The sequence below is a fragment of the Aulonocara sp. 'chitande type north' Nkhata Bay genome, linkage group LG3 (assembly GCF_057382095.1).
Source record: "Aulonocara sp. 'chitande type north' Nkhata Bay isolate Kocher_YH1m ecotype deep benthic linkage group LG3, A_spYH_male_GT1.1, whole genome shotgun sequence".
NCBI lineage: Eukaryota > Metazoa > Chordata > Actinopteri > Cichliformes > Cichlidae > Aulonocara > Aulonocara sp. 'chitande type north' Nkhata Bay.
The window spans coordinates 1,620,572-1,632,739 of NC_141346.1; the positions used below are offsets into that span (position 1 = coordinate 1,620,572).

Here is a 12,168-nt window from a genome sequence, read left to right on the forward strand (position 1 = left end):
CTCAGTGATCAGATGAAGACAAAAACAACAATGAAGGTGATCCCTGCAGTTCTTCTGACATCCAGCAGAGGCAGCAGTGACTCAGTCCCCATAGACTCAAACTGGTTTGGTCTCTACAGATAATTTCTTCCTTCATGTGTTTTGTATTAATGAGGAGGTCAAAGTCCCATGACCTCATTGTTGCTTCCTGCTTAGAGCACACTGGACTCCCCAGGTGTGTGTTTGTGACATCATCACAACCACAGTGTGTGTGTGTGCGCTGTTGTCAGGATTTGGGACTGAAAGTCATGGACGGGGATTGTGGAGACCGGCCTTCTGGGACATGTATTCGTAAGAGTTTCTCTTTCAGGAGGAGAACATTTCAAAATGTGAATTTCTCGTGTTTGCAGCATGAAATGTGCTGTAAAGTGTTGTAAACTGATTTTGGGCTGTACTTCCATGTAATGCCATTTTTGTACCAGAAGAGGAAGCAGTGAGTCAGTGTAACCTTTATTTAATTAGGCAAAGACCACATTCGTATTCACAGTGGCAGCAAAGAATCTTAAAGCGCTGCTTTCACATCCCTGCATATGTTTCCTGTTGCCCAATCTATTCTCCCTTATCTGATCATCAACATCCTGTACACAAAACTGTCGCTGTTGCAAGTGCCTCTGACCTAAAGTCACCTTTCACAAGAAAATCACAAGAAAATCATTATAAGCGCCTATTCTACTAAAAGATCAGAGAGAAAACAACCATTTTAATCAATTAAGTTTAAACATATAAGCAATTACTCATGCGTAAATTTTATCATAGCCAAAAGCTGCCTAAAAACAACTCCTGTGTGTTTGTCACAGGCCAGCGCTCTGAGTTCATTTTGTATTTGTCTCATTTTAGATATGTGATTAGTTTGTGTCATTCCTATTTAGCTTTAGTTAAGGAAAGGCAGTTATTATTTATTGTTTCCTTGGTTTCTATGTTTGAGTTCTTGTATCGTTCATCACATGTTAGGTCTGTTAAGCTTGTGTTGTCATGTCTAGTTTCAGTGTTTCCTGTTTTATTTTGAAGGAGTCGTGTGTTCTTTGTTCATTGTATTTAGTTTCACTTCCCCTGTCCTGTCATTAAGCTCATGTCAGTCAGCTGTTCCTCCATGTGCTCCCACTTCCCCTAATCACCTCCTGTGTATTTAAGTCCTGTGTTTTCAGTGTGTCATTGTCAGATCGTCTGCTGTGTTTGCAAGCCAAGAAGTTGCGTCAAGTCTCCTCATGTCAAGTCTCCTCATGTCAAGTCTCCTCATGTCAAGTCTCCTCATGTCAAGTCTCCTCATGTCAAGTCTCCTCATGTCAAGTCTCCTCATGTCAAGTCTCCTCATGTCAAGTCTCCTCATGTCAAGTCCATGTTCCTGTAGGTTTTTAAGTTAATTTGGCTCACCCAGTTTAGTTTATTGTTAGCCTTGCATTTTGCCTTTTGTTTACAGTTATTTTGCCAGCCTCAATAAACGGCTCGTTTTCTGTTATTCAAGTCATGTTTCACATTTTGTTTCCGTCTGCATTTGGGTCCACCCTTCGCTCTACACACAGTCAGCCCTGCTGATTGTGACAGTGTTAACACTAACTTCATTTTAAAACTCACATTTCCTGTGTCATAACCCTTTTTTTGATATAGCATTTTTATTTCATTTTGCTCCTTTTCATTATACTTTATCAGACTTAACCAAAATATATGCTTTCCTTCCTTAGGTCCTTCTTTAAAGCAAGAAACTCCTATTCAGTTCCTCTTTCCTGTCACTTGTTGCTAGACCAGCTCAAATTCACTTATAAGTTAAATGAATGTCAGGCCTTTGGCCTTGCAAGTTTATAGATCCTATGTGTTTGTAAGCATGTGCGGCCTTCTATGCTCTAAGTCTCTTACACAATAGATTGTCTGGACATTGCGCCAAACAAAGCTTAAGACCCTCTGTAGACCAAGCAACAACTCTAAATGAGCACAATCGCAATGTGTATACAAAATCATTTTTACGTATATAATCTTCAGTGTTATTCATTTGGGTCAGCGACACTTGTAACATTCTCATAACAAGCTCTCTCCTCTACCCTAGAAATAAATCTATGTAATATCTGTATGTGTAAGCCTACATTATAACCACTTCTTCTAGAAATCAAAAAGAAATCAAACATTTTCTACTCCTACAATCTTCACTAGTTTTCCTCAAAGCATATCTTTTATTCCCACAGTTTCCCTTTAAGTTTTGTAAACAGCTTCTTATGAACACCAGCATTTTATCTTCTAAACAGGATTCAGTTCACTTTAATCCTTTAACCTTAACATAAAAATAACAATTTCTGCCTCAGTTTTACCATATCTAAATTATCAAAACCCCCAAAAGTTATAACATAATCCTAAAACCCATTAAACCTTAAATCCCTCTCTTTGACACATCTCATGCGTCAAACTCAAAATGCTTCACCCAAGCTTAGGAAATTAAAAGAAAAAGTTTAGTCACATCATCTCTCAAAACAGCTCAGCCATCCTCCTCTCAGGTATATCTGCTCCGACCCTGCAAACCTGTGTTTAAGGAATGAAATCAATTTAAAGGATTAAATGCAGCGTCTCTCTGCCGTTCTCTTTACCACTACACTCTCTGTCTCGGCAGTGTCTTATTCTAAGTGGGCGAGGAACGAGACATGTTCACTTACCTGTGTGTGAGAGAACTCCCTCAGTGTCCGTGTAGTACTGGTGTAGCACAAGTAGTGGCCTTGTTAGACCTGCTAGTGCTACTTCCTGCCTTCTTTGCATGTGGTACAGGCAGTGTAGTTACCTTTAACCACAGTCTGAGGACAGATGGGAAATATACAAAACATTCCACCACAAAAGAAGATTTCAAAGATTTTAATAGATTAGTTTAAGAATTTGAGCAAACAACAGAAATAAGTGTGTGATAACAACATCTCACTCCTCAGAATTATGTAAGAAGGCTTCATTTCATAATGACAGTAAAGCAAATACAGACAGATGTGTAGAGAAAATAATCACATAAAAATAATAACTGTGCTAATAAGAAAACCCTCCTGATGTGCATAAATACGGTGAAATCAAAGGTTCCTAAAGTTATAAAGTAACATGTCAGGTAAAGTTCTTCATGTTTGTACTTGAACTTGAGTAAATGTGTTTATCTAGTTTCCAACAGTTGCAGCAAACACATGGAGCAACACAATGAGAACACACAGTGAGGTGAAGTGAGTGAAGTGGATCAGGTTTTCACCACTTCAAAACACACCCACACATGTCGGGGAAGTGGGAGGAGCGGTGGGAGGAGCAGTGGGAGGAGCAGTGGGAGGAGTGGTGGGAGCAGCGGTGGGAGGAGCGGTGGGAGGAGCGGTGGGAGGGGCAGTGGGAGGGGCAGTGGGAGCAGCGCTGGAAGGAGTGGTGGTAGAAGCAGTGGGAGGAGCAGTGGTTTGTAATGAACTGTCTGGGGAGGGGAAGGTAACTGTGTCGCTGATCCATTGCTGGTACTGGGACACAGGAGTGTAGGTTGTAGGACGTGCAGAGCATCCAACAAAAATGAAAACTCCACTCTGCAGCCAGACGGATCCACTCTGAGTCCCCAGTGGTGCCCCAACACTAAACTGTGGAAAGACAGTGATGAAAGTTATCAGGACAGATGTGTAACTGTTAGAGGTCGACCTTTGTCACCCACTAAAGTTTGAACTTTGTTGGTAGTTTTGTTACAAACTGCTGAAATAAATTAAGTAACAAATAAATTGATCGTCCCAGTATAACACAGTCAGTAACACTTCATGGATATCAGTCTGTCCACTTAGGAAACATGAACCACTGTGAATCCACTTCAGCTGCTTTGGTGCAATGAAAGTGACGATTCCACAGACAGAAAGTTTCAGGCAGCTCGTTTAAAGGAATCAGTTTCATCAAATAAATTAGAGGCTTTAGAAAAAACAACCTTTGATAAACATGAATATTAATATTTATGGTCAATTACAGCAAAACAAGTAAACCAAAGTGTGACTAAAGGTGAGATTATCTCAGTGACTGTCAACAACAGATTATAAGAAATAAACTTGTGCTCACCAAACATGACCCTCCAGTACAGATGATGCTGTCTGGGACCCATGGATATCTGGCTTTGCACTCACTGTTTCCCACTATTGGTACGTTTGCCTCCTGCAGGTTATTGCTAGTTGTAGAGAATTTAAACATCAGGCTTTTCTAAAGACTCCAACACAATGCTGTAAAATACAATAAATATTTTATGATTTACCATCAAAGCCGATGGCCCAGCTGCTGGTCTCATTGTTGAAGGTGCTGTTTTGTGAGGCTACGCAGATCGGCCAAATGTAGTCTGTGAAATTGACAGGAGCCGACAGCTTCAGAAGACAAATGTCGTTCTCACGAGTCGACGAGTTGAATCCAGGATGGCAGGTGATGTTTACCACTGTGCGATTCACTTCATTTGGGTTTGGACCTGAGCGGCTGTTGCGGCCCAGATAGACCACCCTGCTACTGAAATCCCTTCACACTTGATTGGCTGGAATCTAAAGTGTGTCACAGCTCAGGGAAAAGAAAAGCACTGAAATAAAGCACCGAAATGTGCGCTGCTTTTCGGTCTGGTTACTACCGTTTATGTCAGAACCCCCTAACCCAATTCTAACAGAGGAACACGGGTGATGTAGCAGAGACTTGTCCTTCATTAGACTGTGACACTGTGTAACAACTAAAACACACTTCAGTGTTTAAATTCAGTTTGTGAACTCAAACGTGCAGCTGCCACATTCTGAACAGCAGCAGCTGTCAAACTGCTCTCTATGTTTGCAGCTACAGCTTTTAAATGGCTGCTATAAATGTTCATTTTCAGATCTCTGATTGGAGGAGAAGGCAGCGCTCAGTCAGTCATATTGTGATGAAAGAAACATGAAACAGCCCTTTAACATGAGCACTCACTCAGAACCTCAAGCACAAAGATCAGCTTAACAGAGAAAGCCTGCTGTGTGTTTCCTCCACAAAGGAAGTATGTCCACTCGTAACCAGTAACCATAGTTACTTCATAAGTTACACAGGTGACACAGACTCCACACTTCCTGCATCTCTTTCAAAGTAAAAGCGCTGCGTGCTTTTAGTGGTCTTATTGTGAAACATCTGCAGCAACATTGTGTGTAAGAGGTGATGTTGAACTCCAACCACTGAGCCTCTCTCCTTTATTCTACACACATGCAGGTCTGTGGACTGTGAGAGGAAGCTGGAGAACCCGGGAGAACCCACATGGACACGAGGGGAACCAACTGGGGTTCAAACCAGGAAACAGAGACGGGAAGAACATGACTCCACCTTCCATCTACTCACCTGCAGGAACAGTCAGTGCAGACAGCAGCAGCACACACACACCTGCAACAGTACAGAAGTCACTGAGGATCACTAAAGGTCAGAGGTCATGATGAGGACAGACAGGTGTAGGAACATCAGCTCACCTACAGCAGTCAGCAGAAACAGGCCTGAAACTGAAGAACACACTGGCTGTGTCCCAATTCAGGGTCTGCACGCTTGAAGTACGCATTTCAAGTGCGGTTACGTCACCGCCACGCAATGACGGCTGTCCCAATTCGAAGTATACTTCAAATGCATACTCCAAATGCGCCGTCGATTTCCCCAAATATCAAGCGTGGTCCGGTGCACGCTTCGTGGTCCCATATATCCCACAATTCATAGCGCGGCGGTGGATGTGGATAATTTTGCCGCAAAATACGGCAGAAGGGAGCGGCCGAAGAGGTTTTTTTCCCAAATTTTATTGAACTTATAAAGCAAACAGTCAGTCATTCCACTTCAGTTTGTACAGTAGACATACAAGGCAAATAAGGGTAACAATATACAGTGCAATGAAATAAGAAGGATAAATAAATAAAGGATAAAAAAAGAAAAAAAAGGGGGGGGGGGATGTGAAAGACTTCATAAAAACTTTGTACTTGAAAGTTGTGACAGCTCATTCCTTAAGCATTTCTGAATGAACTTCAATCAATGATAAACCTTTTTTATTGGAAGTTAATTTAAGAGAGTTTAAGTAATATTCAATTTCAATCAAAAACAAATTAAATGATGGGATTGAGTTTTGGAATTTTTTGGAATATATATATATATATATATATATATATATATATATATATATATATATATATATATATATATATATATATATATATATATATATATATATCACTGGGTCCTAAGGCTAGACCCCCTATGCTAAGCAAGCCTACCGCAGACATGAGCGAGACAGATAAATATGAAGGCATGCCGGCTCGGACGTCGCCCGGATGAACAAGGTCCGCGTCAGGTGTTGAGGAACCAGGGCACCCTGACGAAAAGTGGGCTACTGGAACAAGAAGGCATTGGTGGGCAAGAGACGAAAACAGGGCATTGTTGGAATGCTACTACGCAAGTAACCCCGGTGGAAGGGGCTACATGAATAGGATGAGGGACCTATGGATTCTTCGATACCCAACATCCACAATGACGGCGAAACAACTAGTAGCTCAGTGTTCCAACATTCGAAAGAAGGGACTGCTCTCACAGCTAGAGATTGACGAGGTACAACACAAATGCTACGGCAAGGAGGAGTCAGGACGCCAGGTCAGGGGGGAGATATCATCACCCCCACCCGAGATTGGGTACATAGCCCCAAGTGCGATAGGAGAAGGATCGTTGAGTGCGAGAGGAACTGACCTGAAAAATAGGATCATGGCCAAGCTTGAAACCTGGATCCCCCGCAGCCGGTTACCGAGATTACGTGAAGTACCCTCAGAAGGTCTGCTAGATGATGTTAATGCAGCACTACGGACAATACCTACAACCACGATTACCGACACTAACAAGCTGATCTACAATACGGCAGCAGTGATCAGTGAGATGCTTGGCTACAAGTTGAACAGCCACAAGGGGCAGTACCCTCCATGGAGAAGGAGGCTAGAGGACAAGATCAAAGTAGCACGGAGGGAGGTTAGCCAACTAACAGAGTTGCAGAAAGGTGCGACAAAGAAGGTGCATAAGAAATACAGCAAGCTGTCCATACCTGAGGCCTTGGAAACTGCCAAGCAAAGACTCACAGCCTTGGCCAGCCGCTTGAGGAGGTACACCAGAGAGATAGAAGGCAGGAGAATAAACCAGCTGTTCTCCACAGAACCAGCAAAGGTGTACTCTCAGTGGCAAGGGAACAATAAGAGAACAGCACCACCAAGGCTGGAGACGGAGCAAGACTGGAAGAGCATATGGGAGAAGGACGCAACCCATAACGGCAATGCTCAGTGGCTAGTGGATCTGAGGGCAGACCACAGCGACCTCCCTGAACAGGGTCCATTAACCATCACAGTGGCAGATATCCAAGAAAGGGTCTCCAGTATGAAGAGTTGGACAGCACCAGGGCCCGACATGGTTCACGCCTACTGGCTAAAGAAACTGACTGCACTCCACGAGCGTCTGGCAGCACAAATGAACCAGCTGCTAGTTAACGAGAGACACCCGGAATGGCTAACTGAAGGCCGGACGGTCCTGATCCCCAAGGACCCTAAGAAGGGACCGGTCCCCTCCAACTACCGACCAATAACCTGCCTCAGTACCGCATGGAAGCTCCTGTCAGGCATCATATCGGCTAAGATGAACAGGCACATGGGTCAATACATGAGCGGGACACAGAAAGGAATTGGCAAGAATACCAGAGGCGCAAAACACCAGCTACTGGTAGACAGAACAGTCAGCCGAGACTGCAAGACCAGACTGACCAACCTGTGCACTGCCTGGATTGATTACAAGAAGGAAGGAAGGGGGCTGGGGACTGGTGAGTGTCAGCACCACAGTCCAGGATGAGACAACGAACATCCAAGAATACATTGGGAAGATGGCCCCAACTGACCGAGTGCTCAGTGAATACCTCAGGCAGCAGAAACCCAAGAAAGAGGAGGGAGACGAGGAACCATCATGGAAGGACAGGCCCCTGCACGGTATGTACCACCGGCAGATAGAGGAGGTGGCTGATATCCAGAAATCCTACCAGTGGCTGGACAAAGCTGGACTGAAAGACAGCACAGAGGCACTAATCATGGCAGCACAAGAACAAGCTCTGGCCAACACCAGTAGGCGGAAGGGTAAAGTGTCTTGCCCAAGGACACAACGACCAGGACAGAGAGCCCGGGGATTGAACCGGCGACCTTCCGATTACAGATACGCTTCCCAACCCCCTGAACCACAGTCATCCCCAGTGTACAGGAACATCTGTGCCGAGTATAACCTGGAAGTCCCGAGGTCAAAATGGGAGATGCCCCCAAGGGTGGTGGAGAATGACCGAGCTAAGATCCTGTAGGACTTCCAGATACAGACGGACAAAATGGTGGTGGCTAACCAACCGGACATAGTGGTGGTAGACAAACAGAAGAAGACGGCCGTAGTGATCGATGTAGCGGTTCCGAATGACAGCAATATCAGGAAGAAGGAACACGAGAAGCTGGAGAAATACCAAGGGCTCAGAGAAGAGCTCGAGAGGATGTGGAGGGTGAAGGTAACGGTGGTCCCCGTGGTAATCGGAGCACTAGGTGCGGTGACTCCCAAGCTAGGCGAGTGGCTCCAGCAGATCCCGGGAATAACATCGGAGATCTCTGTCCAGAAGAGCGCAGTCCTGGGAACAGCTAAGATACTGTGCAGGACCCTCAAGCTCCCAGGCCTCTGGTAGAGGACCCGAGCTTGAAGGATAAACCGCCCGCAGGGGCGTGCTGGGTGTTTTTATATATATATATATATATCTATATATGTATATATATATACATCTATATATATATATATAGATATATCTATATATATATATATATATATATATATATATATAGATATATATATATCATAATAATCTGAAAATACATATAATATTGGCCATACTATATTTACATTACCACAGTGAGATGACTTTAGTCTCATGAACAACATTAATTGTTATTTACTAACTAATCTTAAATGACTGTTCAGCACAGACATGAAGCCCAACAATCATGTTTACAGTCCCGTGGTCTCAGCCTCAGATACTCAACTAATCAAAGTGATGTCATGACAAAAATGAATGACCAACAAAACATTTTTCTCCTTCATTTCTGTCACACAAAGCTGTATGTAACGTGTCTCGCGGTTAGTATCATGGTTGCTAGGCAACCTGAACAGCGCGACGAAGCGTATACCGTCCCATTTCACGAGCCTCTCACTTCCGCACTTCTCGTACTTATAGTACGCACCGTACGTAGTACGCGTAGTGCGCGTACTTCAAGCATGCAGACCCTGAATTGGGACACAGCCAGTGATCAGAGATCAAATGGTCACATGACCAAAGAGAAGCATTTAGACTGCAGTGATTGGTTACTGTTCCCACACATCAATAACCCACAGCGCCCTCCAGTAGTGGAAACACAGATAATACATGTGGAGAAACATGAAGGAGACTCACAGCAGAGGCAGACGCTCCGTCTCAGACAGCCGTCACCTCCACAGCTCCACAGGTCTGCTCCCCGACCTCCTACATGACACAAAGCACACATCAGCACAGGAGGAGCTCCTCATCAACTTCAGAGAAAACAACAAATGAATTCAAAACTCCTAATACTGAAAACTGTGGAGTCATTGTAAATATGCATTTACACTGTAAAGAGACCAGAACGTTATCTGAAAGTGGCGCATCTTGGTCCACAAATAGTAACTAGTAAGCAGAACTTTGTTAGCATGTGTCTGTGAAGGTTCTTAGTCATCCAGGTCATCGTAGTCTAAGGAGCTTGGAAAGAAAAGTGTCTGGACTTCTTTAAGTTGCTTGAAGACGTTTCACCTCTCATCCCAGAAGCTTCTTCAGTTCTTTTTTTTTTTTTTGGCCTGTCCCGTTTGGCTCTTTTGCATCAGAATTGTTGTCTAAAGGCAAAGAAAGATGCCCAACGGATTTACTTTACCAAACTGACCATCCCAGCCTTGCCGTAATGGTCCATTTGATTCACCTTTTATTGTTTATTTTATTTTCACTTACTGAATACGGGACAGACTTGACTGGGGGAAAGAAGGAGAGAAAGAAAGAGGGAAAGAGAAAGAGCTGAGAAGAGGGACGGGGGAGAAGGGCAAAAGACAAAAACCAACAGAACGGGCAGAGAAAAAAAAATGCATATATCAATCACCTGGATCACCTGTTGAGAAAGAAAAAAGAAAGCAAGCAGAAGAGAACAAGAGTAATAGAATAAACAACATCACGATGATATATGGGAATATGACAGTAAATACTAAATGTTAAACATTATTGTGCGGCACATAAGATCAACAGAACACAGTGTGCTTTGAGGTAGGAGCCAAAAAGGGTGTAGTTTGTGGGTGTGATCACCCGTGTGTACACCTGTGAGCATGGACGCGCTTGTTTTTTGTTTTTTAAAAGGTTCCTTCATGTAATAATCTGCTAGAGGGTGTGGGGGGGCCACAGCCCCGTCCTCCAGGGCGTGAAGCAGGTGTGGAGCTTCTTCAGTTCTAAGGGTCAAATGGTGGGGAGTCCCAGGTTTAAGCTCTGTGGGAGTTTCCCCCCAAAGAGGGACAAAGGACCCCCTGATGATCCTCTACCTAATCACAAGCCAAGGTCTGAAAACAGGTGTGGCGTTAAGGCGTCTGGGAAGGATCTCAAAACTGGATTATAGATGGCAGAGAGTTGGTGTCGTAAACCCCGCCTCTGTTCAAAGATGGTCGCTCACAGTGGACATAGATGCTTCTTTCACTCCTCTTTCAAACTATCTGTCCTCTCTGTCCAAAATGTGAACATTGGCATCCTCAAAGAGTGTCCTTTATCCTTAAGATGCAGATGGACTGCTGAGTCTTGTCCTGTGGAGGTGGCTCTTCTGTGTTGTGCCATGCGCTTGTGAAGTGGCTGTTTGGTCTCTCCAATGTAGAGGTCTGGGCATTCCTCGCTGCACTGTACAGCATACACCACGTTGTTAAGTTTGTGTTTTGGAGTTTTGCTTTTGTTATTTGAGTGACTGAATCAGGAACTCTGCCTGCTTTTGTTCTCACACTGGGTTTAATGAAAGAAGATTTCTGTTTGTCCATTAAAGTTCTTTGTTGTGATCTTTTAAGGATCCTGTGATGATCCAGAGCCTGGCTTGTCTCAAGGAGTCTCTCAGTGACCTGAGCATCAGCTACAGCTCTGCTGGCCTCTGTGTTCACTCTGCAGGAGACGTGGAGACCCGAGCTCACCTTCTGCAGCACTTGCAGTGAGGGAAGGTGAATCATCCTTTAGCAGGACATCATTCAGGCTTTATTAGCATCACTGTGACTGTTATTGTTAGGTTTAATGTATGTGTTGTAGGTCGCCATTTAAAAAGCTAGAATGCTTCTGTTTGCTAGCTTCTAGTTCATGTTCTTATACATGTAATACATTTATTACCAACATTAGAGTTTATCCGCTGGTCATTCGACATGACGAATGACTTCTAAAGTCTTAATCCAGCTCCAGCTCAGGATGCTGTAGAGTCCCGTCAGTAACACTTTTGGTCTGCTAGTAAAATGTAGTTCTATTAATCTGCGCTCGATTACTCTTGAACCGGAACCGGATGTGAGTCCCAAAAAACTGAATTTTGGAACAGAAGTTGAATTCTAAAACTGAAACTAAATTGTTGTTAAAATCCTTTTGTAGAGGATAAAATACAGTTTCAAAGAAAATGAATTGATTTTCAACATATAAAATTCAATTTCAATTTAGTGACGATCATTTTCAAACCAATACATACATACAGTCTCAGGTGCTGTCTGATGGGTATGGAGCTGCAGTCAGCAACAGTAATGGCCTTAAGTTGTTGGGTCAAGGATCGTCCAGTGTCTTGATGGCGATCTAACTGGATCCTCCAGCTCAGAGCTGGTGACTTTTTTCTTGGGTTTTCCACTTGGCTTTTTTGTTCCACAACTCTCAGGATCATTTAAGAAATTTCAGATGACCTTCTTACTGCGTCCCACCTCAGCAAAGATGTCGCACTGTGAGAGACCCTTCTTATGCAGTTCAACACCCCGACCACTTTCAAAAAGGGTCTTAATCACAGAACATGTCATATAAACTGAACAGTTGCAGTGTTTCCTGATTTCCAGTTTAGTTTTTAGCTTTAGTTGGAATATTCCTCCTCTGCCAGGCAGCCTCAGGCT

At 43.7% G+C, this 12,168-nt stretch overlaps 1 protein-coding gene across 1 annotated transcript in view; it reads right to left on the reverse strand.

The window, feature by feature from the left end:
* The window catches only part of LOC147333447 (E3 ubiquitin-protein ligase TRIM21-like), a 525,380-nt gene that overhangs the window by 5,820 nt on the left and 507,392 nt on the right, over positions 1 to 12,168 (reverse strand). The window lies entirely within an intron of this gene.